The sequence below is a fragment of the Myotis davidii genome, unplaced genomic scaffold (genome assembly GCF_000327345.1).
Source record: "Myotis davidii unplaced genomic scaffold, ASM32734v1 scaffold523, whole genome shotgun sequence".
In the NCBI taxonomy this organism is placed as follows: domain Eukaryota; kingdom Metazoa; phylum Chordata; class Mammalia; order Chiroptera; family Vespertilionidae; genus Myotis; species Myotis davidii.
The window spans coordinates 681,916-694,004 of NW_006295054.1; the positions used below are offsets into that span (position 1 = coordinate 681,916).

Sequence of the window (12,089 nt, forward strand, 5' to 3'; positions counted from 1 at the left end):
AATAAATAAAAACATTTAAAAAACCCAGAGGATATAAGTTTGCCTTTTGTATGGGAACTTTTCATTTGTAGAGGGGTCTTTTTCTCCAGTACCAGAAAGAGGAGACTGACACTGGAGACAACTCATCTCCTGAGATGACTGGAGCCTGCTTGGCAAACCCTACAGCCCTTACTCCCCACTCATTTCCCAGTTACCTCCCCACAGCCAAAGTCCAAAGCCCCCTTCTCCACCTCATTGAGTTTTTACTCCTTGTCTGTGAAACTCCCATATTCCTATGTAACAACCCCCTTTCTCCTTTATTCTGTCTTTCATCAGATTAATTTGTATGGTCCCAGATATAGGACCCAAGGAGATAGAAGAAGTTTCTTCCTCCCCTCTACTACCCACATCATTTAACATTTTTTAAAGTAGAAAAATATTTAATTAACAATAGGCAAATGCATTTTCAAAGGAAAAAGTTTAATATAAAAGATTCAAGATTCACATTATGATAAGTGATAAAATTAAATATCCTTCTCTTGATAAGTGTTCATCTTTTGCATTTTTTTCTACTTAATTTATCTTGCCATTTAATTTTCTAGGCTTTCTATTACTCTTGCCCCCCTTTTCCTATTTTAATTTTTTCAATTTAGTGGGAGATTGAATTTTGCTTGACTGTTTTTTGGAGTTTTTTTTTTTAACATTTTTTTTAAAATTAATTTCAGTGAGGAAGAAAGAGAGAGAGACAGAAACATCACTGGGGATCAAGCCCACAACCCGGGAATTGAACCATGACCTCCGGGTTCATGGGTGGATGCTCGACCACTGAGCCCTCTGCCGGGCTGCTTGACTGTTTTTGACAACAGCAATCAGTGATTGAGTTCAAGGATTTGGAGTCATGTTTCCCAATGTCCAACCAGCAGTCACCCTCTGCACTCTGAGTCCCTCACAAAACCACAGGAAGTTTCACAAGAGATGGTCAAGCTTGTTTGTCTGCTTCTCTCAGTTGTGTTACAACACAGCCCCCACCCCCAACACTCTTGTCTTCATGTCATGCCTGGCAGTTCCCACATTTCTGACAGGTACAGTCCTCACTCCTTAGCTTATGTTTTAACAGCAGCGTTGCCCTCACCTGTTCGGTCAACCTTTCTTCACAACTTCAGGTGTTTGCTGTGCTTATGTTTTTGCTGATCACCTTTCCCCTCTTCCCTGAACTGCCTGTTGTCTTCCTCTCTGCCTGTGTCTCTCCTTGAGGACACACCAAATCCTTTCACATGTTCTGGTCTTGGGTTTACATTTTTGATGTGTTCTTCCTAGGTTTGTTAAATGCCTCATCACAGTCCGTAACTGTTGTGTGATTGCTCCATGGGACTTTGTCTCGCTGACTGTATGAGAGCCTTTGGGAGAGGGACCCTGTCTCACGCTTCCTTTATGCCCGCCCCAGCTTCCAGGGAAGAGAGGCCTTAATGAGCACTCACTGTTCGCTACAGCCTGGAGGTCGCAGAGCACCAGACCGCACCAGGAATCTCCCCATCAGCAACCCTTCTCCCCTCAGATACGGTCAATGTATGCAGCCTGGTTTAAAGCTGCCCTTAAGTGCTCCTCCATAGAAATTCTGAACCCACCATTAGGTTTCTACTTGTATTTATTAAGAAAAATCCCCGCCCTAGACGGTTTAGCTCAGTGGATAGAGCATCAGCCTGCACTGAAGGGTCCCAGGTTCGATTCTAGTCAAGGGCACATGCTTGGTCCAAGGTGCAGGAGGCAGCCAATCAATGATTCCCTCTCATCATTGATGTTTCTATCTCTCTCTCTTCCTCTCCCCTCCTCTCTGAAATCAATAAAAATATACAGTAGGTCCTCGGGTTACATCAGAGATCTGTTCCTACAGCTTGACGTAATGAGATTTTCCGCCATAAATCGGAACCCACCTACATAAGCACCTACGCCACTCACATGGAGCACATACACAGCAGTAATGAAGTAAAACAGTAAAAAAATTTAAAAGAAAGATAACAATTCCTGACCTTCACTTGTGGTAAATAAATAATAAAAAACGTAAAGCACATATGTACACACGTCGAAATGACGGAATTTTTTTTTTTTTAATAAATAAATGGGAGATGGCGACGTAACCACGAAGCAACGTACTTCGACTTCGGTGTAACCCGAGGACTGCCTTTTTAGAAAAATCCCAGTCTCCCTGGAATACCTACCTTTCCTGAACAAGAAAGCATTTCTGTTTACCCTGAGCTGTGTCTTAAGACACGGATTTCAAAGTCAGATATCGTGAGCTCTTGGCACAGGCACTATCTATTGATAAACAGTCGTCAGATCTCTGCCTTGTGTTTGTGGCAAATGTGTCATATTTAACCACAGGATGCTCTCTATTTCTCCATTCCTTCCTCCACCCCTCAGTTCCCTGAGATTATTTAAATCTCAAGAAAAATTTGCAGAAAAATGCTCTTTTATTCTTCGTAGGTTACACAATAAGTATATCCTCAGTGGGGACCCACTTGATAAGGGGGCCCAGTCGTGGGCAGTGACTCCTGACTTTGAGCATGTATCTCCGTGTGTGTCACAGCTTTGCATTTAGACCCCCAGTGACAGACAATGGCGATGTGAATGAATGGGCCATAATAATGGTGACTGCCCCGTGGCAAAATGAATGCAGGTTTTCCCCATCCCTATTCAAAATAGGAATCAGAGAGCTAAAAGCCCCTTAGCAGAGGCGTGGGGGTGGGGTGGGGACTTAAATTAGTTGGCAGGACTGGTCAGACTAAATAGTAGGAAGTTCAACGTCATGGTCAATTGAATAAAAACAATCTTCTCTCATTTAAAAACTTCAAATCACAAATAACTCTCACAGGAATACACTTGATTATAACACATTTCAAATCAATTCACTGATGCCATTTCTCTGGCAGACTGACACCTGGTTTTTCTCTGAGGAGTCTGACTTTACTCTCACCCTTGGCTGGTGGAATGCAAAAGGCAGTGTATTCGGTGGGTAGGAGGGTGGACTTAGGAACCACTTCACCACCAGGTTCTGTAATGGCTACCCCACGCTTCTCTTTCAACGGGGGAAAATTAGGGCTGCCGTGAGGACTACATGAGCCAATACAGACCTAACCTTCAGGACAGTGCCTCGCACATAGTAAGAACTCAATAGATGTTCAATAATTTTTCCCCCCTTATTTGAGGGAGCCTCTTTAGGAATAATATCTTAGAAATTAAAAAACACAATACCAGTTGTTTTAGCTTTTTTCCCCAAAGGATTTCTTTCATTGGACATGAATAAACTAGTACTTTAATGAAGGCAAACAAAGTGTGTTTACTCAGTAAAATTTCCAGCTATTTGAGGAACAACCCATCTAATTAAGTTTTAGTTTCAAATGCCTTTTGGAAGTTCTGTATCTTTGCCAAAATGACTCAGTGTTGTTGTTGTGTGTGTGTTTAAACTCATTTGAGGGAAGCTAGAGTTCTCTAGTTTCTCTTCACCATGTGTATATCCATCTTTTTAGCTTGGCTTGTAATATGAATTTTTAAGTGACTATATGTAGTTAATAGTAAGTGGAAATTACCAATGAACATCTTAGACCCCAGTGCGTTCGTGTGGTGTTTGTTGGATTTTTAAAGTTTATGAAGCTGTAACTTAAAAGTTTTATTGTTACTGTCTTTAGCTTTTCATTCTTAAATTGATTTTTGCTCTGGAATATTTTTGATTGTTTTCTGTTTAGATTTCCATGAGAAAGAAATTTTTAGATGTGAAGTGCTATCTTTTATTTCTTCTGTCTTAACCATCTTCTGTTAATACCATTGCAACCCCCGAAGTGCCTAAAGAATCACATTAGATTTTTATCCATTTGGACTTTATTGAAGCTATGCCACCCCAGCCAGTTGGGTTCAGTGGATAGAGCATCGGCCTGCAGACTGAAGGGTCCTGGGTTCAATTCTGGTCAAGGGCACATGCCCGGATTGCGGGTTTGATCCCCAGTAGGGGGTGTGCAGGCAGCCGATCAATGATTCTCTCTGATCATTGATGTTTCTATCTCTCTCCAGGTTCCTTCCTCTCTGAAATCAATAAAAACATATTTTTAAAAAATTTAGCCCTAACTGGTTTGGCTCAGTGGATAGAGCGTCCGCCTGCAGACTGAAGGGTCCCAGGTTCGATTCCAGTAAAGGGCATGTACCTGGGTTGCGGGCACATCCCTAGAAGGGAGTGTGCAGGAGGCAGCTGATTGATGTTTCTCTCTCATCAATGTTTCTAACTTTCTATCCTTCTCCATTCCTCTCTGTAAAAAATCAATAAAATATATTTTTTTAAAAAGAAAAAAAATTTACAGAATTAAAAAATTTTTTTTTTTAAAAAAGAAACTATGCTAGTAGTTAATGCCATTTTAAAATAAAATATTTTTCACAGAATTGTAGACTCTGTTTTACTATCATGACTTAAGTTTCAGATATTTTTGGGCTGAGGCCTCCTACTCTCATTCTATAATCTATGGATGAAGTCCCTTGTAGTGTTAAAATGTAATTGTTTTAAATACTGTAGTTATCATCTGTACTTTAGTTTCCTTTTAATTTTACAAAATTAAGAAATATTCCAGGCATACAAAAATACAGACAATAAAAATATCTGTGTTCCAATACCCAGCTAAAATGCACATTAATATTTTGTCATATTTGCCTGAACCTTTTAAAAGAAACAAAATGCCACAGCTATGGTTAGAGACTGCTCCCTATTCTTCCTGCCTTTACTCTCCTAAATTTGGGGTGTAGCCTTCCCATCTCTCCTTTTTAGTTCTTTATCTTTAAAAGGAGACGAGTAATTATCACTTGATGAGAGTTAGTGTTAATGTCAAGGGCTTTGAGGATCTGACATAGAAGGTAACATGATTAAGTATCATAATCATGAAGGACTTTTTCATCAGATATGTGCTTTCCCGTGGCCAGTTCTTAGGAGACCAATGAGGAAATGCAGAAGACGAAGATGAAATCTACCAGACACAGACATCCAACGATGTGGTTCATGGAGTTCTCACACTAGGTAGCATCCCTTGCATAAACCATTTTGTCTCATTCTAGTAGGTCCCAGATATTTGGGGTTGACAAATCTCCTTATGGGACAGACCATTTATTTTCCTCCCCCACCTTGTCTTGTACTCCTGGGTAACCTCCAGGCTCACAGAGAGCATATCATTTTCTTGGGTACAGAGGATGTGCCCAAATATGGAAAACTAATCCTTATATGTAATCATATAACTTCATTTGATTTCAACCCTGTAAGAACTCTTCAAGGTAAGTACTATTCTCCCCCAGTTTTCAGATGCGGAATTGAGGCTAACCAGGGAAGACAATTTACTGTGGGTCACACCACCTTGGCCTGCATTTCAACACTGGCAGTCTGATTTCCAAGCCCACAACGTAACCACCAAACATACTGCCTTCCAGTTATTATTTATTTCCATGACTGTCATGAACAAAATGTAAGTAACCAGAGTGACAGTCCATGCCCAGGAACTGTTGCTGTCAGAACAGAGAGGCAGACTGTGCAGTGTAACTACCCCACTGCACATCCTCTAAGCACAGCCCTGAAACAACCAACTTCCATCATTGAGCTTGAGTTCATAGAATTTCTCAGAGAAATTTCAGTGCATCTCTTTTTCAATATATTTTTATTGATTTCGGAGAGGAAGAGAGAGATAGAAACATCAATGATGAGAGAGAATCATTGATTGACTGCCTTCTGCACGTCCCCTACTGGGGTTCGAGCTGCAACCTGGGTATGTGCCCTTGACCGGAATCAAACCAGGCTGACACTCTATCCACTGAGCCAAATCGGCTAGCGCTCTCTTTTTCTTTTTTAAAGCCATTTGAATTACCACCTTTTGGAACAGGTGCTGTTTGCTTAAATGTGAGAGAATGCCCTTTCTAAATTATTGTAAGGGGACCCATTCAATGATCATTTTGAAAATCTTATTTCTGATTTCTCTTCTGTTGACAGAGGAGAACAGAGCTTGGCAGAAATATGATGAGAGGAACTTTTCCATCAGAAAATAAATAAATACCTATATACCTAACCTACCTACCTAAATAAATAAATAATGAAGAGATACCAGTTAGGATGATGTGGGCTGACTCATCTGGCTTCAACAATAAAGCACATATATTAATTCACATAAAAGGGCATCCTAATTAAGATGGCTTCAGAGTTGTTAATTTCAAGGACCCATGCCAGAGCCTCGCATTATTAAGCGTTGCTGTCTTTAGCCTGTCAGTTTTGTCCATAAAATGGCCACAGAATTCCCAGGTACCACATTCAGGCAAGAAAAGATCTAGTAGAACAAGAGATAGTCTTTTTTTGTGAGTCTTTTTTAAGGCGAAGAAATTTGTCCGAAAGCTACCCAGCAGACTTGCCCTTAGGTCTCAAAGTCTCCGTGGCCAAGGCTGTGAGACCTGTTCATGCCTAAAGTGATGGAGAGGGAACCCCCAAACCTAAAAATCAGGCCTTCCTGGTGCGACTGGAACTCCCTACCTGAAAGAGAGGATTCCTGAACGAAGTCCTTGTTTGGTTAACAAGAAAGTGGGTAATGGATGCTGAGTATGGAAAAGGTCTAATATTCGGGGCAAAAAAAGTCTAACATTGTGTTTGTACAATGGATTCTCTTGGTTAACCCTTATAGTAAAGTAATGAGAATAAAATGGACATTGTTATTCCCATCTTACTCATGATGAACCTGAGGAACAGAGAAGCTAATTAAATTGTTACAGGTCACACAAGAGTAAGTGACAGCATTATTATTCTAACTCACATCTGCCTGACCTCCAAGGCCATTTCTTTTTCCATATGACATAGGTATCAAAGTTGTAGTTATCTGTCAACATGACCTTTTTTATAATCTTCCTGATAAATTATCTTAGTTCCTAGTACATCGTAAGACTATTACCTATGATCATCTTACACAAATGTAATCACAGTATGCATGGTGTTTTATGACCTGCTTTAAAGAATACTTGCTACTAGCCTTGGCCAGGCTGCTCAGTTGGTTAGAGCATCATCCCGATACGCCAAGGTTGTGGGTTTGATCTCCGGTTAGGGCATATAAGATACAACCAGTGAATGCACAAGTACATAGAACAACAAATCAATGTCTCTCTCTCTCTCTCTCTTTCTCAAATAAATAAATAAATAGTTAAAAAATAGTCCTGGGCCCACCTGGTGTGGCCCAGTAATTGAACGTTGACCTATGAACCAGGAGGTCATGGTTCAATTCCTGGTTAGGGCATGTCTCATGACTGGGGTTGTGGGCTTGATCCCCAGTGTGGGGTGTGCAGGAGGCAGCCTATCAGTGATTCTCTCTCATCATTGATGTTTCTATCTCTCTCTCCCTCTTCCTTCTTCTCTGAAATCAATACAAATATGTACTTTTTTAAATTAAAAAAAAGAATACTTGCCAATCTGATGAGTGAAAAATGAACCTTGTATTTTATTTGCTAGAGTTTCAGAAGCCCTAATAATCTATTCTCTACCCCATAACCAAAGGGGTCCTTTAGAAATGTAAGTCAAATCATGTCTTTCCTTTTGCTCAAAATTTCCAGTGGTTTCTCTCTCATCTCAGAGTAAAAATAAAAATCAAAGTCCCTATAATTGCTTTTGAGGAGTTATAGGGACAGTTACCTCTCTGATAGCAATTGCTACTACTATCTTTTACACTCACCCACTTCAGACACACTGGCTTCTTCTTTAACCCTCACCCTAGGATATGTTCTCTGATTTCAGAGAGAGGAAGGGGAGAGAGTGAGAAACACTGATGGTAGAGAGAAACATCGATGGGTTGCCTCCCATACATACCCTGATGGGGGATCAAACCCACAACCTAGGTATATGCCTTGCCCGGGAATTGAACCCACAACCCTTTGGTGCATGGGATGATGCTCCAACCAACTTAGCCACATGACCCGGACCACACTGGCTTCTTTGCTCTTATTTGAACAGAACAGGACACTCCTGCCTCAGGACCTTTGCACTTGCTGTTTCCTCTGCCTGACAGGCTTTCCCATGGACAACTGCATGGCCAGCTCTCTTACCTCCTATACATCTTTGAAAAGTTACCTTCTTTTTTTTTTTAAATTTTTTATTTTATTGATTTTTTTACAGAGAGGAAGGGAGAAGGAGAGGGATAGAGAGTTAGAAACATCGAGAGGAACATTGATTGATTCAGCTGCTTCCTGCCCACTCCCTACTGGGGATGTGCCCGCAACCAAGGTACATGCCCTTGATCGGAATTGAACCTGGGACCCTTCAGTTTGCAGGCCTACGCTCTATCCACTGAGCCAAACTGGTCAGGGCGAAAAGTTACCTTCTTAATGAGAGCTTCAATAACCAATCTATATAAAACATTCTTTATCTTTTTTCCATGATTTTTGTGAGAGTATTTAGTGCCTTCCAACATACTATATAATTCCCTTATTCATTTTGCCTGTTCCCCTCCAACCCACACTACAATATATGCCAAGCATTTTTATGTATTTTGACTAGTGATGTATCCCTTGTGCTGAGAGCAGTGTCTGGTAGATAGTGTGTGCTCAATAACTATTTGTTGACTGAGTGACTGTTTTAATGTATAAATGACTGGTAAGTTATGGTTCTCCTTTTATGAATGAATTGTCATATCCTTTGGTTACTTTTTTATTAGGTGTTCTAAGTTTTTATTGATTTGTATAAACTCTTTATATTTTGAGGATATCAATTTTATTACATATTCCCCTCAGTTTTTTTCTCCTGTCTTTTACCAATGTGTGTAGGCAGTGTGTTAAAAGTACATAAACTTTTCCAGTCAAATCTAGAAATATTTTCCTTTTTGATACTGTGTTTTATAAGGACAAGTTGACAAAAGAAAAAGTTTACTTCTCAATATTTTTAGTCAAAAGGTGAGCAGTGCCTAATTTTTTCCTACATTTATTATATTTGAATTTCTTCTATTTGCAGATGATTTAAACTTGTTAATATGTAATCACATTTATACAATTATTTTTCTCCTGGGTGGTTTATCTAGTAAGCAAGAAGGATAAACTGTTACTAAGGCCTTCCCTTTTACTTTAAGGAAAATAATTTGGTGTACAGGATGATTAAAATTATAAAGCATTTATGTTTATAATATTTGCATATATTTATTGTTTTAAATATATTCTCCATTCAAAGAAAAGGTTACTAGCCTATGAATCTAAACCATTAGCCTTTTGTGTCACTGGAACATTTATGATAATTGAGCCCACATATAAATTCTATTCTGTGTTTGACAGTAAGTCCTTTCAAAACTGAACTTGGTTGCATACATTTATTTATCCCACTCCTTCCCTGAATTTTAAATATTAAACATGTCTACTAGTTTAATGTGACATTTTGAATTTTTACAAGTATTAATTTCATGAACCAAATTTTAAATTTGTAATATTTAAAATTAAGAATACTATCAGAAAAATATAGAAATATGATGATTATGCTGCTTTTAGAATGCCAGTTCTTTCTTTATGTTGTTTAAAAGCAGTGCTTCGACTTCATTATCAATTATGCCTTTTTAAAAACAAGTATTTTTTTATTGACTTCTGAGAGGAATGGAAAGGGAGAGAGAGAAACATCAATGATGAGAGGGGATTATGGATTGGCTGCCTCCTGCACGCCCCCCACTGGGGATGGAGCCTGCAACCTGGGCATGTGCTCTTGACTGGAATCGAACCCTGGACCCTTCAGTCCATAGGCCAACGTTCTATCCACTGAGCCAGATCAGTCAGGGCACCTATGCATTACTCTTAAATTCAAGTATTTAATAAGAATTACTTAATAAAATAATGAAAACCAAATCTACAAAAGTAAACCATCTTATCCCCTTGTACTAGGTTATGTGCATGGCATACACAGGGATCAGCTTAGGCTGTGCAAACCAATGTGGGATTAGAATTCCTGGTTTCTAATTATTCAGTAGCTGTGTGGCTGGTGTGGGGGAGAAAAAGTACTTTTCCTTCTATCCTTCTAAGTTCTTCTAGACTGGGCTAATTGTTGTCATGTACCCCGCGAATCACAGAAGGACGCCTCAAGAAGTCGAATTAAAGAGTCACATTTATTGCAATCCGGGACTATGAGGGGCCATTCCCCAAATCTCATAGTGATAAGATGGTGGCAAAACCAGACTTATATAGGCAAAGATCACAAAGGTATTGATTACATCTCAAGGTTTGGAATGAGGAACCTGGTTTGCAAAAAAGCAGTTTACAGAAGCAGAATTAAGCATGTTAATTATAGTTTTGGGTCACAGGGTCACTGAATTGACAGAAACACCTTATCTAGAGCCCTTGGGTCTTGAGACCACCGAGTTGCCAGGAACTCATTATCTAGAGCCATCGAGGTAATTTAGAGTAATTGCGCTGTCCTGGTCTTGGGACCACTGAGTCAACTGGAACGCATTATCTGTGGCCACTAAAACAGTTTAGGATAATTGTGCTGTCCTGTTTCCCAGGTACAGAAGATGTGCTTTCTAAAACCAGTAAGAAAACAATCAATGGGATAGTCATTCAATCGAATGGGATGATGTATACAATTCAGAAAATCAAAATAACTTTTCTATTGTTAAGCCAAACAGCAGGGTTAGAGTTAAACTAGTTTCTACCTGAGATGGTTGCTACCATACTTCACAATGATCACATTAACATGAGACAAACTAACGGGAGAAAATGAGCAAATTTATTACATATGTACATATGAATGTTCCAATAGACTATGGGTGCAAGACAGGTTGAAGGTTTTTCAGCTTAAAATAATACCTAGATGCCGAAACCGGTTTGGCTCAGTGGATAGAGCGTCGGACTGCGGACTGAAGGGTCCCAGGTTCGATTCCCGTCAAGGGCATGTACCTGGGTTGCGGGCACATCCCCAGTGGGGAGTGTGCAGGAGGCAGCTGGTCGATGTTTCTCTCTCATTGATGTTTCTAACTCTCTATCTCTCTCCTTTCTTCTCTGTAAAAAATCAATAAAATATATTTAAAAAATAAAATAAAATAATACCTAGAAAAGGTCACATTTTGGATTGGTAAACTCCGCTTCCTCTCCCTAGGAAGAGCCTTTAATGTCGCAGAATCTGTAAAATGGGCTGCCAGTGCAAGGCCTGCCCGCTGGAGTTGCTGTGAATCGGCTGGGGCCATAGTCCAGTTTACAAGCCGGATGTGTGGGGAACTGAGGGCGGGAGAGCAGGTTGTGGGCCTCCTTTCCGCCGGGGCTAGCATGACTCTCGAGCCCCGGCCCCCCTTCCCATTCTCCCCAGACCAGCTCTCCCACCCACTAGTCCGCAAAGGACCTCGGCGGACCAGGGACCCGGCAGAGGACCTAGAAGGGTCTCTGAAGAACTTCAGGCCAGAAGAGGCCCAGCCCTGCCACCTGCAGCTACTTTTCTCTTAGGCCTCAGCTGCTGGAGGGGTAAACTGAGCATGAAATAGTTAATTTCTAGCTTATAAAGTTGTTCTTAGGATTAGAGCTATGCAAGAAAGGTTGGCTACAACAGGTGAAAATTTTGTTTCCTCACCCCTCTGTCCCTCCTAAGGCCTGTTTTACCATATCAGTGCCGAGGCTTCCAGAAACCTCCTTTCAATCAGAATCCCGCAAGGAAACTAGTGTTATTTAAATCAACCCAGTAAGAGAAAGATGTGACCGACAGGCACCGTACCTCTGGTGTCTTGGAGGAAAAATTTGCATTTTAAAAGAGGATTACCTGACTGGAAGGATTTCAGAAAATATGGGACTTTTTTGTAGGACAGTGAATAGAATTCCCTCAACTCTTCACCCCCTCCTCACGCCCCCATTGAAACCATGCCTTGTCGGTTTTAAGCGGGACTTTTAAAAAGCACGTTTAATTAATAAACTCGAATTACAGACCTAGTTCATCCCCCCGCTCCCCCCTCCCCGCCCAAGCACTCCTCTCCCACCCCCGCCTTTTGCACCGAGCGGCTTCTGCGATCATAATGACCTTGGCTGTCCTCATCTGGGAATGAACCCTCGCTAGAAAGACCCGAAGCTCAACGGAACTAACAGGATGTTTTCATTTGAATAAACTCAACCCA

General features: G+C 40.6%; 1 long non-coding RNA gene across 1 annotated transcript; it reads right to left on the bottom strand.

The window, feature by feature from the left end:
• Nucleotides 1–10,698: 10,698 nt before the first annotated feature.
• Nucleotides 10,699–11,911, bottom strand: LOC107184074. The gene is made up of 2 exons (XR_001514899.1): nucleotides 11,041–11,911; nucleotides 10,699–10,800 (listed from the first exon to the last, which is right to left on the bottom strand). It is a non-coding gene; the product is annotated as an uncharacterized LOC107184074 (long non-coding RNA).
• Nucleotides 11,912–12,089: the final 178 nt, after the last annotated feature.